The sequence below is a fragment of the Nothoprocta perdicaria genome, unplaced genomic scaffold (genome assembly GCF_003342845.1).
Source record: "Nothoprocta perdicaria isolate Ctin4 unplaced genomic scaffold, notPer1 scaffold_120, whole genome shotgun sequence".
Lineage (NCBI taxonomy): Eukaryota > Metazoa > Chordata > Aves > Tinamiformes > Tinamidae > Nothoprocta > Nothoprocta perdicaria.
Genome location: NW_020454317.1, coordinates 377,957 through 398,991, shown reverse-complemented (window position 1 = coordinate 398,991; position 21,035 = coordinate 377,957). Strand labels below are relative to the sequence as shown.

Here is a 21,035-nt window from a genome sequence, read left to right as displayed (position 1 = left end):
CTCTGAGCTTTGAAAACTATTGTATTTGTTGTTTAGAACTGATTAATTTCTTTGCTATGCAAACMTGTAGCACAGGAATAAATAAGAACAAGGTGTTAGTATGACACAGAAAGGCAGAGAAGAGATTTTCAAACAGCAGTTTTGTGCTTCTGACTTTCCAAAAACATCCCATSTGTGTTAGTTGATTAAAAGGTCTCTTGTCTTCTGCCTATGAGAGCCTGCTATCAACGTGCAAATCAAGATGAGAAGCTTTCTTTGGGAAGTTACGTAGATTCTCTTCTTTTGCCATTGCTTCATTGCAGACTGATGCTGACTGATCTTATATTGGCACATCATTTTTCTTTCATTCAGTACCCTGACTCAGGTGAATTAGAAAAGTGCTTTTCTGTTGCCTTTATACTAATAGGAGAAATATGGAATCCCTGCAGAACTGTGGTCCTAGTCCTCTGCTGATTTTGAGAGGAATAAGCTGCTCTCCTTTCTCTGTATGTGTCTCCTTTCTCTGTATGAAATCTCCTCCTTTCTGTCTATGAAATCTCCTTTCTCTGTATGTGTCAGTTGGGATAGACAAGTTTAAGTGGAAAGAGGGAAAGAAAACAGCGCAGCTATAAATCTTTGCAATTAAGTGGGCTCTTTATGTTCATTCAGACTTCTGGTGACCCTGGCAACAATGGGAATATATGCCAGCAAACTCATTTATCAGTGGGCAACAGAAAAAGGTAAATTAGTAAGATGAGTCTGGTGATCAACACTAGAAGCATGTTGTAACTTTCCACAAGCCACACAACCATTTGGAATTATTGTGAGTCTCTAAAATCAAGCAGAAAATCCTACCCGAACATGGAGTTTGAATTTAGTTTTTCTGTTGACAGAAAAACAAAACTACCTGAGCTTCCAGAACTGAAAATGTATTTCTGGAATCCTGTGCCTGTTTACATGGAATTTTAAAGGCAATTTATAATTTTGATTTGTAGAAATGTGAAACTATAGAATATATTCACAGTTCCACTTTTTAGAATGATTGTTAAGCTTAAGCAGCTTGAGGCTTCTTGGTTTTGACAAGAACATACAATTAAGCTCCATCAACCCATGTATTTTAACAGCTTTTATTTAATAGGTTTTTAGTCTTTCTTTTCAACATAAATTGTTCAAATTTCTGTCCAGTGTAAAGTAACCCTGACRCAAAGATATCCAACAGAGCAAGGAATAGTAGCTAGAAGCTTAATGAAAACCACTTGCAGAGCGCTGTGATGCGATCATTATTTCAATTTGCACATTATAAAAATTCCCAGCTGTAATAAAAGAGAATTTAGTTATCCAAGATGGAGACTAATGAAATAAATGAAAAATGAGACTCTAAAGGCAAAATTTCTTTGTAAGGAACAGATTTATTGAGGGAGATGATGAGTTTTTATGGTAAAGAGGATTCCTATGTTGCAGGAAGGACTAGGGGGAGGGACTTGAAGGCTGACTGCCGCATGCGCATAATAAAGATGTATGGGATGAATGCATTTCTGATAACTTGTTTATAAAGAAAATGCCGAGTAAGACATGATCATTTAATTAAAACAACACCATCAAATTAATTAAGGTCTTAAAAAAAATGGAGCCAGGAATCAGTTGCAAAGTGGATTACGAAGAAATGTTTTTCAACTTTTCAAAAATAAAGTGGTGGTTTGCAATATGAGTAACCATTACACTGTTGTGTCGTGATCCTACACGTAAATACATTGGGTGGGTACATGGGAAGAAGGAAATGAGATGAGGGATCTATTTTAGTTGTCAAAGGTGCCTGAGCTGCAAATAGTAAACATGCATGCAGAGAGAGTAAGTGCCTTTTTGAGTATCCCTGTTTACTCACTTTCCTCTCTCTCACTTCTAAGTGCCTCTGTGGAAACTTTTGGATTGCAAAAATACAGCAATGCTTTCATGAAAGCACTTAGGCAGAATTAGGCCCCACGTTAGACTGTGCCTATACCTCTGCTGGTAAACAAGGGAGGGTAGGCCGAGGGACAACACACATGCAGCACTGCCATCCAAACACGGAGGCTGTGGGCAGGCCATGCGCTCTAGCAGCCTGCTGACTCTGAGCATAGTAAGAGCCATTAATTGCAGTGGGATTACACTTTTTATCTCTGAAAAATGCATATATAGTCACCTGAGCTCCGAGGCCTTGACATCATCATCACTTAAAAGTCTCTTCAAGGCCTCAGCTAGTCTAAAATAACCTACCCCAAGGTTTTGCATGCAGTTCTCTATCACCTTAGCTTTGCTGTTTGCAAATGCAAGGTGCTCAGGTTGCCTTTGGAGGTGGTCTGAATCCRCAGCCGAAGAGCCAGCAGCAAAGGCAGTGCCCCATCCACAGCCCCAGCGCGCTGCCTCAACCCTTGGCGAGGCTGCTGCCGCTCACGTGCTTTGAGCTCCTCAGCACTTTCCACTGATACAGTTCAAGTCTGAAAAATGGCACTAGATACTCATGGAAGGCAGGGAGTGTAAGCAGAGGAAGGAACATGTCTCTTCTTGCTAACTAACCAGCCAAGGGAAATGTGTTTCCTGAGAGAAGGCTTCCTCCATAGGACTGTCGGCTGCTGCGTGCAYCTCCGTGGTGCAGCTACCAGCGCTGCGCTGTGCCAGCCTTGGCGCTTCRGGGGTGGACCGTGCATCACCACACTCCTGCCCACAGGCTGCGGTTAAAAGCCACCCTGGCGTTCATGACAGGGCCTTTTTACATCACCCTCGTGTCTCAAATGTCATGTTTGCCTGCCATCTAGAAGCCTTCTCATTATTTCCTGTGGACAAAAAGGATTAATGATCTACAGAGAAGCATGAATTTTATCCCGACGGGAGGCCAGGCTGACGTGAGTCAGTGCACACCCTGKTTTCCCAACATCTGCTTTCTTTCATTTTCTTCATTGTCGGCCAGCTATTTCATTTAACTTTGAGTATTTTTTGGGAAGAGGTTATGCCCAGCACAACTTACCTCATTTATTTTTGCCTATACTGGTTTACTAGCAGTAATGACAGCAACAACAGAGAGGCAGAAAGAGAGGGAATGTGATTGGTAAATGATATGGAAAATTTGGCAGTCGTTTATCTTCATACATCTTAATTGCAATGGTAGGTGTGAGTGCTGTGAGTTATACTGGCGAGCCATTTCTATTTCCTCATGACTTAAAAGGAATTACAAACCTGTTACTGTAACATCTCCAGCTCCAGAGGGAGCATGTGTTTAATAAAAGGGGAGATCAGTATCGCACACTACGGTTGAGCCCGAGTCCGGTGAGTGGCTTACAGCTTGTCTTCCCTCACTTTGGAAAGACCAAAAAACCTCAGTTCAGCAAAGCCTCTCAGATGACCTTTAATGTCCCAGGGATATTAAAGTTGTTAAAAGTCTGAATTGGGCCTAAAAGTATCAAACAGACAGAGTTTAGCTACATGCTGTTAACTCTGCGGCTAGGAAGGAATCTGTCATTTTAAAATCCAAACCCTTGAACCTTACATTTCCTCAAAACATAGTGATACTAATGATTTTAGATCTGCTAATCATTAAAAAACAGTATTTTATTTATACTACCAGTGCCAAATAAATGAAAAATCAGATGCAATTAGAAGTGGTAAATTTTAAGTGGAGAGGAGAAAAGGTGCAGAACTACTGAGCTATAGAAGTCTAGAAATTATGATGGTCTGTTCAAACAACACAAAAACTTTMTATGTGGTTGTCACCATCATTTTCAAGTCTGTTAAAAAGCCTTTTCACAAAGAACTGCTTTATCACTTCCCCTTATACCATCAGACTTGCCCTCTTTGCAGAGCTGGRGGTTCCTGCACCGAAAATCAAGCGACTACATCTGTGCTCTGAGCTTCAGAAATTGCAGGTCTCTTTCCACACTGCAAGTGCAACAGTTTCGTCCTTGAGAAAAGAGAGATGTTAAGCCAAATTGTCTTGCATTTGCCAGGGGCTAAATGTGTTTATGAAACGTTGCTGTGCTTGTGCTGATACATAGTAACCTGCTAAACTTGATTATGTGCTTAAAGCCTTGTTAATTGTGCAGTAGCAGCGCCGGAGTCCTCTGGTGAGCTGACACCCAACTGCTGAGTTCCTTCTTGTTCTGAGGACTATAAACCTGCCTTTGTTCAGTTTTTTACGTTCCTACTTTCCATGATTTATTTTTATTTTTTCACCTGCTTCTTGAAATCCAGTGGGATTTTATAATGGCAGAATAGTGCTAGAGCTGTTAGGAAGGAAAAAAAATCATCCCCAGCCAGGAAARGAGAAGTCTGCAGGTTGGGCCTGTGGACTTTATTCCCCTCTCTGGTGCTGATGCCTTGTGTGACTCCGGGCGAGAGGGTTATTGGGACTCCGTGTTTCTTRCACAGCATTTTAAAGGACAGAGGTGTTTGTTCTATGGAAGCACAATAGTGTATTCATATTTAAATGAATGGGGAAGGATGACTTTGAATAATTAAGTGTTGCCAGCGTGGTTTTAAACTTTACAAAGTACAGGCTTTCCTGTCTCAACTCTGAAAGCTCTTTCATGATGATGTAACCAGTTAAATTACTCCATTGCTTGAATACACTCTGCCATAGTTGCCTGGAGTACAGGCATCCCCTTCACTGCAATAGGATTGTCCTTTTTGTCTCTTTAAATTAGAATCCTAATATTGTAGAGGAAAGTGAATATGTAGTATATTTTATATACTGCATATTAGATATATAGTGTATATATATAAACTATATATATAGTATATGTAGAGAGAGTATATAGAAGATATATTGTATATAAACTTGAATGAAATAAAAAATATGCTTTCAGATAGCATGGATTACCCAAGTGCTTATGCTTTACCATGATACATTTGAAAACCTTTTATTACCTTTCATAGAATATGCAATACAGGAAGCATTCAGGTGAAAAAGATTTAATAAAGCCTTTTCAATCCCATTGTGGCCTGTTAGAAGTGTTTGTAACCTTTAAAAAGCATGTGTAGCCTACACAAATTGCAATGATTTTATTTCAGGGAAGGGCACCTCACACTTGCTTTCTCTGTGCAGTATCCTTGAGTGGAAGGACTTTGTGACAAGAGGTGATAGCGCCCRATAGAAGTGAAAAATAACCTTTGTTAGGCCCAATCTCCCAGCTGCCAAGTATCAGTGCTCTATGATTAAGACTAGTAGAATCAGTAAAGTTACACAGGTGTAAAATTAATGCAAGTGAAATACAGCTTAAGTTCAACTGTGAGGGGAAGTGGCAACCATAAAGAAAGTGTAAGGTGAAAGCTTAGGACAGAGGTAAAAGTATAGCATCCAAATAAAACCACAAAGACTGATTTTTCAGTAAGGCATCAAAATTGTCAGTAGTTTTCAGTCATTAAGAACAACATTTCACATTTAAGGTGTTCAATGAATATCAGTTTAAGTGAATATCAGCCTAGGCTATGGTGAACTGGAGGTAAAGGCATGTCAGTTCTACTGCCGCTTGAACAGCAGTACAAATTGATGCAGAACCGACTAAATAATCTAGTAGGACACAGACATGTTTCCTTATGGAGCCAAGAGCTGAAGGAAAGTMAGCGGATGGCTTGGTATTAGAGCCATTTGATAGGGAGAGGATGAAACTCAAGTGGAAGAAGAAGTGTGCAAGGAATAATGATGCTGTAGATACCACGAGGAAAGTCTTGCAAGGAGCAGCTGTTGCAGACACCCAGCAGCAGCGTGACAGGCAGCCAGCTTGCCGGGGGAGCAAGGAGTGTGTAAGTCAGATCAAAAATCTCTCTACACCTGTGTGACAGAAAGTGCAGGGAACAGTCTGTAGCTCAGCTCRTGACTGACTAGCAGTGCTGACAAGATGGGAAAGCTACACGCACGAATGGGAAAACACACTGGCAAGGAGTACATTCAAAAAAAATACACAGAGAAAATATGCAAAGGGGGCTTTCACACCCAATCATTCAATCGCACTGGAAGTGAACCAATATTCTGCTCATACTGTCTGCTCTGGATATAGCAGGATTATACTAAATAAAAGAACTGACATGTTTTTGAAAGGCTTCTAGCATCCAGTTGACTGAAACATCAGGTGAGAAAAGTCTGGGAAGAATATTAAGCCAGAGTGTTCTGGAAAAAAACTTGCATTCRCACATGTACACAACAAAGGGAGTCTATTTCAGTATATTATATATAATATTATATATATCGTGTGTCATACTGTGTGTCTTTAATGGCATCAGGGATGATGAATTCAGGGCCAACTCTGAATTTKGTGTGAAAGCTGCTTGCTGTCTTTCATACCTGCTCCGTTGACTGGGGGCCTCTCAGTGCATGTCTGCCTCTGTTTCCCCTTCTGCAGAGAAATCGGCCACAGACCATATTGTGGAGCCTGTTCTCCATTTCTGTTGTTCAGGACAAATCTCAGAGAGGGGATCTAGCAGGGAACTCTTCAGAGGCTGATGCCACAATGTATTTTTGGCAATAAGCCAGTAGGAATTCAGAATATAAATGCTAAATGCCTGTTCGTATATACTTTACCCTCCTGTATATGGCATGCATACTATGCATTTAATGAAATGCATTAATTATTAAATTCCATGTAATTATTTTTGAGGTCGCCCTGGGCTATTATGATGTAAGTTAGGAGTTAATGGAAATGAGAAGGAGGATGTTTAAATTTATCTTTCCAAGCCTAAGAATACTTGCATGTTCTGCTGAGCTTTATATCTGAAGAATATCTGGGTAGGAAAATTGTTGTTGCTGTAACAGTTYTCAATGGTATTTTGGGTTTTGGTACTTGAGTACCAGGCAGGTATGAGACCAAATTATGCTAGGGCTTGCACAAACTTGGAAGAATTACAGTGTGAGCAGGCAAGGCAAAAGCAGGGCAGAGAACATCACAAAACACATAGTCACAGTGAATGTTTCCTGGCAGAAACCTGGTGGCAATGCCATGCTGTGTTTTTGAGAGGGAGCTCACAGGAACAAAGCAAAGAGTTTATCAGCTAAACAGAAAGTAAGAGAAAGAGGGGGAGAGTCAGCTGGATGGGAATGAAGTGAAGGGACTGAAGAACAGCGGAAGGGACAGTAAGGAAGTAAGGAAGGGACAAAATAAAATCTATGTCYGCTCAATCATCTCATTAATTCCCCAGCTCAGTAATGCCATTTCTTCTCAGTACGCCCTCTCTCTTCCCATTTTTCTTCCCATTTAGCTAATTCCTGCTCACAACTGAGCTACCCCTGAACCACATCCACAACCTTGAAAACTGGTGTTATTCTCAGTGGAGTGGGTCATACGCTCAAACTGCCAAGCTCATCTGCTAACCATGCACAAGCAGTGAGGCTGCTACCCTTGCAACAGTTCAACTCTTGTTCTGCTCTTGAGGGCTAAGAAATGGGGAAGTGCAGGGGATAACTGTAATGGGGAGAGGAGCTTCGTGTMAGGTTAGAGTTCTGAGCAAAGTTAATCACTCTCTGAGCTATGATTTTCATTGATGAAAATGTTGATTCTGTGCAGTGMATCTGGCTGATATTTCTGCATAACACATAGTATGACTGAAAAAGACTTCTAAAAGCTCTGCCTGACTTACGAAGACCAAGATGCAGACAGTACATTTCTTCTATGATCCCAACATAAAGCACTCACCTTTGAGCAAGGACAACAGCACTTCAGCCTCTCTTGAGCATGGAGTGCCTTCTTTAGTTCTCTATGTTTATAGCTCATTAAATCATAGCACATGGAGTGTAACCCAATATTCTCCAGCACAGGGTGCTGCAAACCCTGTATTATGGAGGTGATTTACCAGAATTGGCAGGTTTTCTCCCTACAGGTAACATGGGCTGAGGATAATGTAGTAGCTGCTCTCTCCAATCCATCTCAAACTGCAAAGTCCTAGACAAGCCAGGACTAAGAGCCTCCCTACTCAGACACTTAATTTTTGTCAGAAATTCACCTGATGAGTGTTGGCATTTCAGTATTTTGTGTAAGGAGAGCTGGTTATTTAACTTGACATTTGTTCGGAGTCAGGCAGTCCAAGTGAGGGAGGTRGTGGTGCGAATGGTTCTTACTTGCATTTCTCCCTGATGGTGAGGTAGCTTCTGGCTGTTTCAGAAACGAACTGCTAATAATTTGCTCTTCTAATTGCTAATTAATCAGAGGTTGTCAGAGGTGTCTACAAAAGCAACCTTTGCATCCCACACTCTCTCTAAAACAGGGGCCATTATGCCATGTACTGGAAGTTATGGATGTAGGAGACTGGGAAGTTAAATAATCTGTTTCAGGTTGCACAGCATTCTGTAGAAAACTGAGGAATTAGAGCTTTCCAGAAAAGCTGTGAAGGATTTTTTTTTTTTTTTTTTTAGTATGCTCCTACTGAGCACAGAATGCAGATATCCTAAGCCCAACTCTTTTGGTCTGTTGTTTAATTCTCCTCTTTCATCCGTAGTGCACTCTACAGTCAGTGGTTCATGATGAATTGCATGTACATGTTTAAGATCAAAGGGTAGCCCAGGCAGCTGGGTGGATAATAGCGTGTTTTCCAGATCCTGTCCGCTCCCTGCTTTCTTCCCCCATACGTAGTTCACCTGTTTGCTCGCTGTTTGCTCAGTCTTGTAGATGGAACAATTTCTGATGGTGCCGAGCAGAGTCACTCTCTACTGTGTCCGGTGGCTCTCTGCAGTGTGTCCTCGTCCTGGGAAGGCAGCCAAATTCATCTTGGGAATGTGGAGGCTCTGAAAAGTGAGGTGTAATACAACTGTCTGGACAGGTTAGCCAAATGTTGTCAAAATTATTTTTGAAAAAAAAGTGTGGTTTTCCACTAAACCAAATTTTGCTCTTCCTRTAATAATAATAATACTAGCAACAGGGGTAAATACCTGTTACATTATTACTCATAGGAACAAACAAGCTTCAGAATTCCGAAAGCTTGAGACACGGAYGTGCTGCCCTTGGCACTGCAGGAGCTGGGCCCCTCCATAGGCCAGACACCTACATTTCATCTCTCGTAACACGCAGCAACCCACACATCTGTCCATGAAGCACMCTGGTTGTGGGCAGGGCTGCACCCATGGTCTGGGAAATGAGATAYACATGAAGCCTCATTTGTGGGGGAAAGGAGCCTATTCCCGGCAGCATTTCGGACTCACCTGTTTCTTAGCTGAAGTGTTTCAGGTGTGGAGGAAGTCTCCAGGAAAAGGGCAGAGAAGMAGCAAAGTGAACTCCTGTGAATTCTGCCCAAGGGCAGCTGAGCTGTCCTGGAGGCAGGACTGGCCAGCGCAGCCCTTGGGGGCAGCTCTGCGTTTCCCCCATGCTCTAACGCAGTACGAGTTTCAGCTCCTTGCCTCCCCAGGAAAACAGCACTTTCAGAGCTGCTTCTATCCTTCCCAGGATCAGCTATAATTCGGCCTAAGAGCTTCCCTAATGAATATTTAACTACTTTGCTCTAATTGGGGTCAGAAAAATATATCATTAAAAAAATCCTGTAATTGCCTGTTTTAAACCACACTTTGGTGAGCAATACTTTCCTGGCCTAATATATGCCCGTGGTTTGAATCCTGAATGGTGTGTTTACCTGAACATTTATTTTGAAAAGGCCTTGGTATGGACATCTCAGCACGGCTTTTTTGGCACTTGGCTAAGTTACCATTTGTCTTCAACTGGTGTTAGGTGCAAATACCTTGTGCTGGGGAATCTTCTGAGAACTCGCAGAAGGAGATAGGGAGCTGTCATGCCTGAGCTCGCTCTCGGAGACACCGACCACTTATCTGCTTAATGAACTCTGAATTAATCCGGAGGATTAACTGTGAGGGACTCGCTGAAATGCTCCGTGYAGCCTCACTGCTGAGTGAAAATGCAGCAAAAACAATAAAATCAAAGAACCCTAGTAGTAAGTCTCACTCAGCAGATAAATCACTTCAAAATAGAGCCGTGGTGGGAGCAGCAAAGTCCCTTTGTATTTTTCATGTTGTTCTCAGGAGTTTCATGTAAGAGGGGCATAGGGTGACTGAAGAACCGTTCCTGCTGTCCAGACAGTGGGTTTTTAACCCAGCTYTGAGGCTTTGTAGCCCCAGTGTAAACGGTAGCACTTCTGACTGTCCATCAAATTCACTTCCTGATATTATCAAAGTGCAAATCCAGAAGGTAAAAGTATCTTCCAGCACAGAAGATTTATATACCCTGCTTATGTATCACTTGGTTAAATATTTCTATGAGGTTGTTTTTTTTTTTGTCTTGTTTTCCATTTCCTATAAAAACACCTGTAAAGAGCTCATTTTACTTTCATATTTATTATGGCTCACTTTGTGAAGATACTTCTGTGCTGAGCAAAACCCGTTGTGCTGTGTGAAAAGCACGTTGTTATCAGTGGGACTATGTTGAATGATGCCCCTTTTTTCCTGTTCTTATTTATTTGGAAGCTTATATATTCTTATATATTGTGGAAGCTCGGACTTCCACAATCTTTYACAAGGCAGAAATAAAATTTCCCCACTCTCCCAAAAGAAGACCCGATATCAGAAAACAAACAAAACACATTTTCCCCTTATCTTGAAAAGTTGCAACTTTTGCTTGTAGAAAAATCCGTATGCAGCATGTAGCTGAGGCTTTCTTGAAAGTGCATAAGTCAAATAGAGCTGCTTATCGAGAAGAATTCTCTTTTTCCATGTTCACCCTTGCACAGCAGTACTGACTGCACTCTATTTATTGTCACAAAGTCTTGTTGACCTCTCGCAAAGGGCTCGTAGCTTCCAAAGGATTTTCTTCACCTTTGTTTTCGTGGAGAGAGATCATTAAAGTAAGGGATTGCTATGAACCAGTTATGCTGCTAGCAGATGTCATGCTTATTTCCATGTGCAGCTCTGCCAATGTATCTTCATCTTCTTTCATCCTCTCCTTTCACCTCTTTGTTCTTTCCAGAGAGCAGAATGCCAGTTGTTAAGTGTATAAATGGAAACCAGGATGAAATAATATAGCTTTGTTGGACCATGAAATCTGTAAAGGCAAAGACGGCTCCAGTCGGAGCTGTAGTGTTCTCTCTGAAGTGGAGATGAGACACAAGTCCAATCAAACTGATTCAGAAGTCTGCAAACTCTCCACCATTTCAGAGGGATTTGACCTARTGTCAGGAGACTGTGCACGTCTGCTCACAACAGAGATCCAGGCAGAAGGTGATACAGATTGTGATTATTTCTTTGTGTTACAGCATTTGCACAGGCAAAGAAAGCTGTAAATAACTGTACCATCACTTACTGCTTTCTATGCAAGACTTTTGCAGTTTATTCCACTAATCTACAAGACAAAAGTGTCTTTAGGAGCTACACAGAACTTTGAGAAAGAGGATAAAAAGTGCCAAAAGGAAACTAGTATTAAATTCAACCCAGTAGTTAAGAATATGTGTGCGAGGCAATTGCTAATGTCAAACACTACTAATGATAGTTATTACAGTGAGAAGTGGATATGCACTACACTATAGCAATAAACACTTAGGCACAGAAGAGAGCCTGCTGTTTTTAAGATGAAGAAACTGTTCTGCAKTGGCAAGTAAGCCTCAACTGCATTCAAAAACACCAGTGATATGGGAGCAGTGGAGTGATACGTGTGCACGCAGACTGTTTTTTACCCTGCTGCACCAGCGACACGTACAGATCTGTGTAAGAAGCAGGTTCTTCTTTTGCCCTTAAAGACTTAGGCATTTCTGCAGTACAGCTGGTAGGCAAGGCTTCCACACATTGTGTCCGTGGTATTGTTTGGTCTTAAATGGCTAATAACATAGGCCTGCGATTTCAGGTGCCTCCACACAAAATCTGATGCTGTGTGTCCTGGAAAAAGAAATTAACCTTCTGTGGCAGGAAAGGGATCAGATATGCTGGTTTGTGGAAAATGCATTTGCATGCATGCCTCCTGTTTGGTGCTGCATGCAGCATAAGGAGGGAGAAACAAGAAAGTTATTTTGGTGAAGGTAGGTATTTGGCTGATAGTAGGAAAAGAAGAAAATCTAACTACTCTCTAAAGTAGCCCTCTGTGTAATTTGCTAGCTCAGATAATAAAAGATCTGGATATCTGAGGTCACCAGAAAATGTTATTTGACAGCCTTAATGGTGGCGCCGTCTGAGCAAATCTCGATAACAGGTAACTTTTGTCAGATGACAATATATTCATCATCTCCATTTTACAGCCATCTTTCTCCAGCACCTCTCACTTCTCCCCTGACCCAGACCTTGTAATGCAGCCTCGCAGACTGTGAATCACTCATCTCTCTCCCTTATGCCCCCGCCGAATGTTATCATCACACTGGCTTGAACCCTGACATTTGATTTGTGTAAGCCAGGATTCCTGCRTCTCTCAGGCTGACATTTTATTCAGCTTCCTCCTCTGAGGAAAACTCCGGGAAAGCAGAGCTACATATTCCATCTTCACAGAGCAGCAACTAGCGGCAACAGCAGTCAAAAGTTGTGAAGTTTCTCACAAGTAAACAGCCCGTACTTATATATTGGAGATATGTTGGCCTCTTACAGTGCTTGGAAAACAATATGCTAATGTATTAATGCACGTGTATTTAAACTTTATATATACGATACACGTATCGTGCATTTTGTAAATACATTTTCCTGAGCTGTCCTTGAATGTGGCTGCTGTGACCCCGCTCCTTGCCTGGCATACCCAAGGGAGGCAGCAGTGGTTTTGTTCTCGGGGTTTTGTAGGTCCCTTTGAAAGCAGGGGAGAGGCTTGTGCCTACACTGCATTTTACTTTAATGTATGGTCCGGCTTTCAGGCCTTTGTCGATGGGACTATTCATGTGCTTAAGTGTTTTGCTGGATTGGAGCCACCGAGTAGTTAATGAATTAGTGCACATACCAGCGTATAGCATTCTGTTTCTTCTTTCCAGACAGTTTGCATTTCCAGTATTTGTACAGGATATAGGATGACCAGCAGCCTGTTTTCTTTATACACAAAATTGTGAGGGAAAATGCCTTTTCAATAGTTAGCATTTCTGCAACACTCCTTTAGAAAAGCTTTCTGATAATTTTTCTTCTCCCTTTGCGCCCCCTGCAACCCCCACTCCCTAAAACAAAAGTGCACGCGGTAGCCGTTGCTGCCATACTTTCCTCCCCGCTGTGAAGTGGCAATGTATGAATGTATTTTCCTCGTGGTGAGCCCCAGATGGTGTTAGGAACAGAATTTAGCTACCAAAAAACTAGAGTCAGGATGACAAAGGATACTCGGTGCAGCCTGACAGGGGCTTCTCTGAAAGTCTTCATCTAATTCACTGCTTCCAGCCTGTGATGTAGGACAACAGGTATCCATCTCTTCGGCAAATTTCCCCTTTGAACAAAATGTTGATACTGGGATTTAAATTCAGAAAAAAACATATTTCTTCATGATATGTATTATTATTGGTCTTCTCTATTCTTTAGTAGTAAACTAACAGGGAGAGCTGAGTTTCTTCCCTATTACGTTAGTATTGTTTGGCATGGCATGTGCTAACAGTCTCCCCTGTATTTAAGAGCTATACCTGGTCCTGTTTTTTTTTTTTAATCTCGATTCGTATTTGGTAGTTAAATGGGGTGTCTTTCTCAAAGCAAAGTTGTGCCCTAGTCGAGAAGGTCGGACCTTCTTGCAGARGGCAGTGCTGCTGAGTGCTGATGGTTGCGTGGCCTCCTAGGCTTTTTCCCCTCCTGTGGTATGAGGCTGTCTGGACCCATCCTCACATGCGTGGTCTTGAAATGTGCATGTGGGCTGGTAGAGCAAAAGTGATCCTAGGCAATGCCAAGTAACTTCCTCGTACATTGACTTCAACTGGACTTGCAGCARCTGTTTGGATAAGGCTACGTGTTCTGCCATGCTGGTTAGCAAAGATCCAAATGCAAAACTCTGAATTGTTTTCCTATGAAAATGTAGGTTTTACACAGAGAATTTGAGTTTTATATTAATAGAAGTGTTTTTCTTACATTTTGAAAGCACTTTGGGATTAGTCAGCAGGCTTCAGAACTAGAGATGCTGTCCAGTGCAGCCTCTATGTGGGAATAGGTTCTGCACATAGTTTCCCCGCTGAAATAAAGTAATTTCTTAAGAGTAAGTGCAGTAATGGCTTAGTTGTATATAACCCCACCATAGTAACTTGTAGAGGGGAAAGAAATGAAAATCCAGCAGAAACTGCAAATAACATGAAATGCAGAATCTTGCTTTGTTTTTGTTGTTGTTGTTTTGTTGTTTCGTGGTCAGGAGACATAAGTATTTTTTTCTTCTATTTTGGTGTCCCACCTCGAGGGTGACATTAATCTTCTCTAAAATTGTCCTAGTCTGGGCAAAAGGCTCAGTGGTGATTTAAAGTCCATCTTTAGTGAAGTGTTAATTTAGGCTCTTTCCTGGGCACTGCTTCAAAATACTGCCCTACCCCCGTCCAGAAATCTCTCGCTTGAGTCTGATGATGGGTTTTCCTGCAGTAGCAGTCCCATTTAAGAATGGGTATTATGTTCCCTTCCTCAGAGAACTAAGAAGTATCAAGGGCTTTAAAATTCCTACTTTGTTCTACACTGAAATCAAATCCTAAGAATTTTCTTGGCAKTGGAATTTCCAAAGGAGTGCATTTGTATGGCATTAATCCATCTGAGGTCATACAGAAGTTGGTAAGGGTTAGACACTGGCATGTACAAGATTTTACTGTCTGACCTGGGGGATTTTTCCATACATACATTCCATATTTTGCATCCTATAGAATAGAGAAGCAAACTAGGAATTTCCCTTCCTCAGGCTAGCAACTTCACTGAGAAAGTCCCATGTCAACAGATGGGACGCAGGAGTAAACCAGAGGATGGTAATCATCAGAAAAAAGAGTCAAAAAACTTGTAAGTGAAAAGTCAAAAACTGATAACAGGAGAGAAGATACAGTAAGAAAGGTCAGGAGAGGAAAATGCAGTGCAGTTAAGTTTAAAAAAGTAAAATAGTACTAAGTCATGAAAACATTATCAGGATATGGGCAGGAGTCTTGAGGTTTGAACTCTCTGCTTTATCTGTCTTTACATGCTTGTGCCAAAAGGCAAGGATTGTATGGGATGTATGTACCGTGTGGCCCACGTATTACTCAAGCAAGCGTCAATACTCACAGAAGTGATGAACACTAGAATCAAGTAAGCAAAAGGAGGAGCTAGGGACTATGTGCCCTTCACCATCTCTCTTTAAGAGCCACTGGAACAAAGAGCAAGTTTGAGGGGATAGAGACAAGTGGAAGCAAAGGCTTCAGGTTTTATCTTGTGTAGAGTTGATGTGGTTGCAAGCAACTAGGGACAAAGATGGAACAGTAAATGAACTTGTTCCCTTTCCAAGCTCCATCATAGAGGGAAATTAAAAAGAGGGAAATTAAAAAAAAAAAAAAAAAGAGGCAAAGTTACAAGTGGGAGCTGCCCTTTAGATAAGGAGAGGAAAATGAGAGAAGTTGCTTGGAAGGGATGTTAATGACTGAAGAAGGTCAGGCTGTCGCTGGAGTCCTACTCCAYGTACCTGTTGACAAACGTTTATGTTAAGGAGTTAACAAGAAAACCAACACGTAGAGGGAGAACTGGGAGCGCCAGTCCTGAGCTTGGAGGGAAATGCTGATACATCAGCTTCAGAGAATGAGAGAATAAAATAGGATGAGATAAAGGGGATAAAGTGTSGCTTAAACCAGAGGAATTCCAGGTCTTTGCCTGCAAGTCTCCCTTTCCCTAAATAAGAGGAGGCAAATAGCCACCTCTGGGAGGCTCCCCCTCCCAGAGAGGCCTCTCCTGAGGCCTCTCCACAAGAACCACTGAGATGGGATGGTGAAAAGACAGGTTCAGATCCACGTGATGTGGACTGTTGGACAGCATAGCCTGCACTGTACTGGAGGATACTTTAAAGAAAGTCCCAGGGGCACATGCAGGGTTTGCATTACCCTGGATCCACAAGATACAGTGGTGAGGGCTCGCTATTTCACTGGCTTATAGTGGTAGTTGCTTAYACCCTGGAAAAATAGGAGAAATCTCGTGAGATACTTTCTGGCCCTGTTATCTTTATAAGATTTTACATAGCAATGCAAGCTAACTTTCATTGSTGAGGTGGGAAGGGGACTAGTAGTGCAAAATTACTCTTCTAAATTGCAGTAAACTGTCTTAGTGAAATTTAGGCAATGGTAGGTATGTTATACAGTGTGCAATATAGTGCTGTGGGCTCCGTTATCCACCTAAAAGTGAGCGAGTTGTGCAAAATAAACAGACGTAGGTATGTTTAAGTACAGAATATAAGTACAGTAGCCTGTACTTTTATGTGATCRGATTTATTGTTGCATACTGATGGGTAAAAGCATATATTCTTTCATACAGCAACTTCATTCTAAGAGTTAGACTTCATTCTAGAGTTATCTGAAGATACACTGAGTATGTAAGGAACAGCCATGGGTGTTTTGTAGAGAGGAGTTATTCTCTGTCATACTAGACATACAATAAAATATTTATACAGCTCCCAGGCAGTCATTTGCTGAGCTAATTCTGACAGTTAGCAATAGACCTCAGTTGGCAGTGGCATCACAACCGACACAGATCTCAGGCTAATGCTACTGTTGCCCTTTTGTTTGGGAACTGTGATTGCAGATAGATGCATTCGTTCTGGGATGCTGTGAAGAAAAAGGACTTGCATCTGCTTTGAGCCCCTATGGAAAGCATACAATCATGCTGCCTTCAACTGTTCCTGCTAGGTGGATACAGTGGCTGCGTATAGCACCCTCCTGTGGTGTTTTGTGGCTTTTGCTGCTGGCTTCCTTTTCTTCTCTCTCCCTATCAAAATCAGTGTCTTGCTACTGCTCTGGAGTTGTAGCCAAGATTGAGGGCAGAAAGATGTATAGTAATGAGCAATTCCTGTAATTCTCTATACTGTATTGTGAACACTAACCCTTATCAAGTGTTGAAAAATATTGTTACCTTGATCTTCTAATTTTTGAATGTGTTTAGTGTGAGGAAAAACATGGATTCGAAAGGAGAAATACTGTAAAAAGGCAGGTGTAGTGTGAATAAGTACCCTTCATCATACCTCTTAAAATGCCATGTTCCATTTYTGAATCTGCATCTACAAAAGAATTGTCAGTCATGCTGAGATTTGGGTAAAGGCTCCATGTGGGAACATTCGTCTGAATGAATGACCTTTTTCTACAGTTCCTCCAAGAGCTGAGCTTACATTTTCAGGGTCTAGATCAAGCAGCATTAGTCTGTCTGTTGTAATGCTATTCCATTCTCTGTATGTTCCTATCCTATCACCTTAGTATATAAACACTGCAATATTAATCTGTGTTATCAATAGCCATTGTGTCACATTTGCTCGTTTGTACATACGTCTTTTCTGTAAGAAGCAGGATCTCATAATTCATTTCCTATTCATCCCTGTGCCTCCAGGATGAGAGGCGGGTCTGCTGTAGACCAAYTTTTCCTTTCTTTGGGAGAATTACAACTTTCCAAAAAGCTTTGCTTGCTAGCTGAGGTCTTTACAGTAGACATTTTTCAAATCCCTCTGAAGATGATGAAAAACTGCAAGTAGAAGTCATTTAAGATATGAGACAAGAATTTGATGTCATCTTGGTGCAAAGCCAGCGKAGAAAATGGAGTCTGATGTGCTAATTTAGATGATGCACTGTATTTTTTTTTTTGAAGTGCATCACTAGCATTTCTTAAACCCCAAATATTTTGAGCCCGAGTRCATCAACTTGCAATGAAAGAGGATAAAGTTGTGAACTACTGCAGCCAGAATTATGAGACAATATCCTCATTAGCCAGACTATATAGAAGGTGCTAATTGTGAATTCTGCTGTGTGAGGGTCTAGTTGGCAAGGAATGCAAGGATATTCTTCAAGCGGGGACAGGAGTGACCAATTAACATTCAACCAAAAGAGACCACAGTGTGTCTGCATGTCTGCACTGGAGTCAAAATATTGTCCCGCGTCCAGCTGCGTTGTTTGCTAACTTTCAGCTTCAGTCAGGTTGCTTCATCAAAGACCTGCTTTCTCCTAGCTGCTCACAGYGTGATGGTCAGGGGTAGTGGGAGCAGCAAACAGATGAGACCTTGAGTTGCCTATATTGTATATTCCTCTGTCTGTATTGTTTGATTAGTTCACTTGACAGCTACATGGACAGAAGAGAAGAAAAGGAGACCAACAAATTGCTGATCCATTTTGCAATTTCACAAGTGAAGGGTCGTGTGCAATTAGAACTCTAATTTCTTGTCACTCCTCAAAGGGTAAGTCACTCTGCGAAGGATTCAAAGTATTATACTGCTTTATTAATACAAAGTATCRTACTGTGAGGAGTCTCACAGTATGAGGCTACATGAGCCTCACAATATGAGGACACAACATCCTAGAGGATAAGAATCAATCAGTGTCTGGTCTCTGCCTGTGGGTATCATTCTCTTTCCAGTCTGTCCAACAGGATCTTTAAGTGTTTTTCGTTGTGTGTAAGATCCCGGGAGAAATCCAGATTGTGCTAGGCCTAGAAGAGATGATTTCATTGAAAAGAATTTGTAGATGGTTGGTGACATGTTTCTCTGTGAATCTGCATAGAATGCGGCTTGATATCAAATGACTGTTGATTTGAGSTGGAGCCTCCGTAGTGCGTCCTCTAGCAGTGCTCTGGTTACTGAATGTCTGTCTGGAGGAGAAGGGCAAGATCTCATCTGTGTGTGCACTGCTGGCTGAGGTGCCATCAGCTGCTAGTGATAACATAAGAAAGGCCCTGTCTGACATTCAGGGGCCCCAATGTCCTTACTCTGAAACAAGATCATTGAGGGTTTTGTGCTTTCTTCATCTTTTAAATGCCCCATCTAGAACAGCMTGGTGATGCTTTTGGATTGAAAAATGAAATGCAATAGTAAAAAACAGACTATCCATTATAAGGATGTGAATGTCCTTAAAAATTGCCCTAAAACAWGGGCTTCATTTTCATACTATGCTTTATAACTCTCTGTTGAAGCCTTTGGTTCCTTTGGGTACAAAGTGACTTGTTATTGTATGAATGAAGCTCTCCTGTTTTCATAATAAAAACAGGCGCTATTTGATATGGGAATTTTAATAAGCTGTGGTTTGAAAAACAGCCATACAAGACTAGGTTGAATTAATTTGTCCTAGACTTTTGTTATCTGTTAAAGAATGTTGCTCCTTTTGTATGATATTAAATTGCTGTTACATGTCACTGTGGAAAYAAGAACAGATAGGTGAGTGATAGGAGAAAGGCTGACAGAAAAGCACTAATTAAATACTGTTTTTCAAAGCTCTCATTGAAATTCATAGCTTGGTACCTTCAGGGACTTAAACATAGGGGAAATGGAAAGATTTCAATTAAAAAGGTATTTGTATGGTTCTTTGTGAAACCTATCATTCCCTTTTTAATATAGAGCGAGGTATGTAAGTGTCTGTCCAGTGTGCTTTATAAACATCAAATATAAGGCCCTGAAACAGCAGATGATTTAATAGATCTCAGGAAGATATTTTAAAATAAATAGAATAAAAATTTCATAGACCTTTAAAGAATGTTTCAGATGAAAGCTCTGGCTCTTTTTYTGTTTGTTTGTTTTTCTTAGTACAAATACAATCATGACTAATTTTTACATTGATTCACTGATTAGAAATTTTGAAAGGAAAAAATCATCAAAAAAGAAATACAGTTGCATAATAAATATCTTTTTTTAGCTATGGTTGTAGTTGCCATTTACATTTTTTAAAAGTATACAATGTCTTGTTGTCTTACAAAGCTTTTAGCTTTCATTTTCTTTTAATTCGATAGACTTCGGTAGCATGACATTTCACTGAGTTGATGTGTGAGCAACATCAGCCAACAGATACCAGGAAYACATGAATGTAAGGTTAGAAAGGACTGAAATATCTATTCCAGATGCATCCAAATACCATCAGCCACAAAATCCTCCTCACCAAAAAACAAAAACCCTGAAAACTTGTTGCAGAAAACCAAAAGCCAAAACCACAGTRAAAAACAGAAAAGTCCAGGCCTTTGCCAGTACTCTAGTTTCAAATTATGAGGAATTTATTAAATGAAAATCCTGAGTACCACTGGTGTTCTGTGTCCCATTGTAGAAGACAGCAGATCAGAGTGATCCCTGACAATCTGACTGAGGGGAGGAATTTCTCTTGTCCCTCAGTCTGGTGGTCAGAATATGAGGAGGATGGGCCAATAAATAAATATGATGTATGATGCAGCAGCATCACTTATTGCCTAACATTATAAGCATGGTTTTCTCCAGGGCAAATCTATGCTTTTAATTAGATCAGGGATCAGAGCTCTGAGGTATCATAGATACTGTCGGTTGTCACAAATGTTTCCATCATTTTCTGTTTTGTAGKAAGAAGTGTGGTTGGAGGAAGGGGCTAGAAATATAAGGAGTAAGAAAGAGAAGTAACAAGTAGACTTTATTTTAAACCCATAGGACATTTTCTAGMATGACAAAAGCAAATGTGATTCTTGTTTTTATTCTGAGCCTTTTGTAGACTGTTGTGRAATCTTTTGTGGCTTTCAAATTGTATGTTTGTATAGATGACTTCAGAGTCCAAAGCTGAAAATAGGACTTAGCACCAGGAGTGGTGGTGCTTGATCTTGATGGAATGCTAGTCTTGACCTATAGTTCTGATTTATCTCCTTAATGGTTGAAATAAAGTATGTGCTTTTCTCCTATGAATAAGAAGAAAAATTGATGTAGAGCCCTCATGCCATAGGTCTTTCAAATATGAATTGAAAACAGGCTTACAACTGGTTTCTCATATATGAAGTATAAATTGAGTTGTTTAATCTGGTCTTTCTGTGTTTATTCAGTCTTGGAATATCACTTGCTTTCGAATAAAGATTATGAGATTTTTGTCATTTTCCCCAGTCAGGAAATAATTTTTGCACCTACAGAACAACACTGCAGCATCAGTTCAAAAGAGAGGAGGAATCATTTCAACTAAATAGGCTCCACAAGCATGGAACAAAGCCTTGAAATGTTGTGGATCCTTAGCTTGTATCCTAGGAAATAAAAACATGTTCCATTTTCTTTCTTTCTTTC

The 21,035-nt window shown here is 40.9% G+C and overlaps 1 protein-coding gene across 1 annotated transcript in view; it reads left to right on the top strand.

The window, feature by feature from the left end:
* Positions 1 to 21,035, top strand: part of SCUBE1 (signal peptide, CUB domain and EGF like domain containing 1) — a 226,792-nt gene that overhangs the window by 92,166 nt on the left and 113,591 nt on the right. The window lies entirely within an intron of this gene.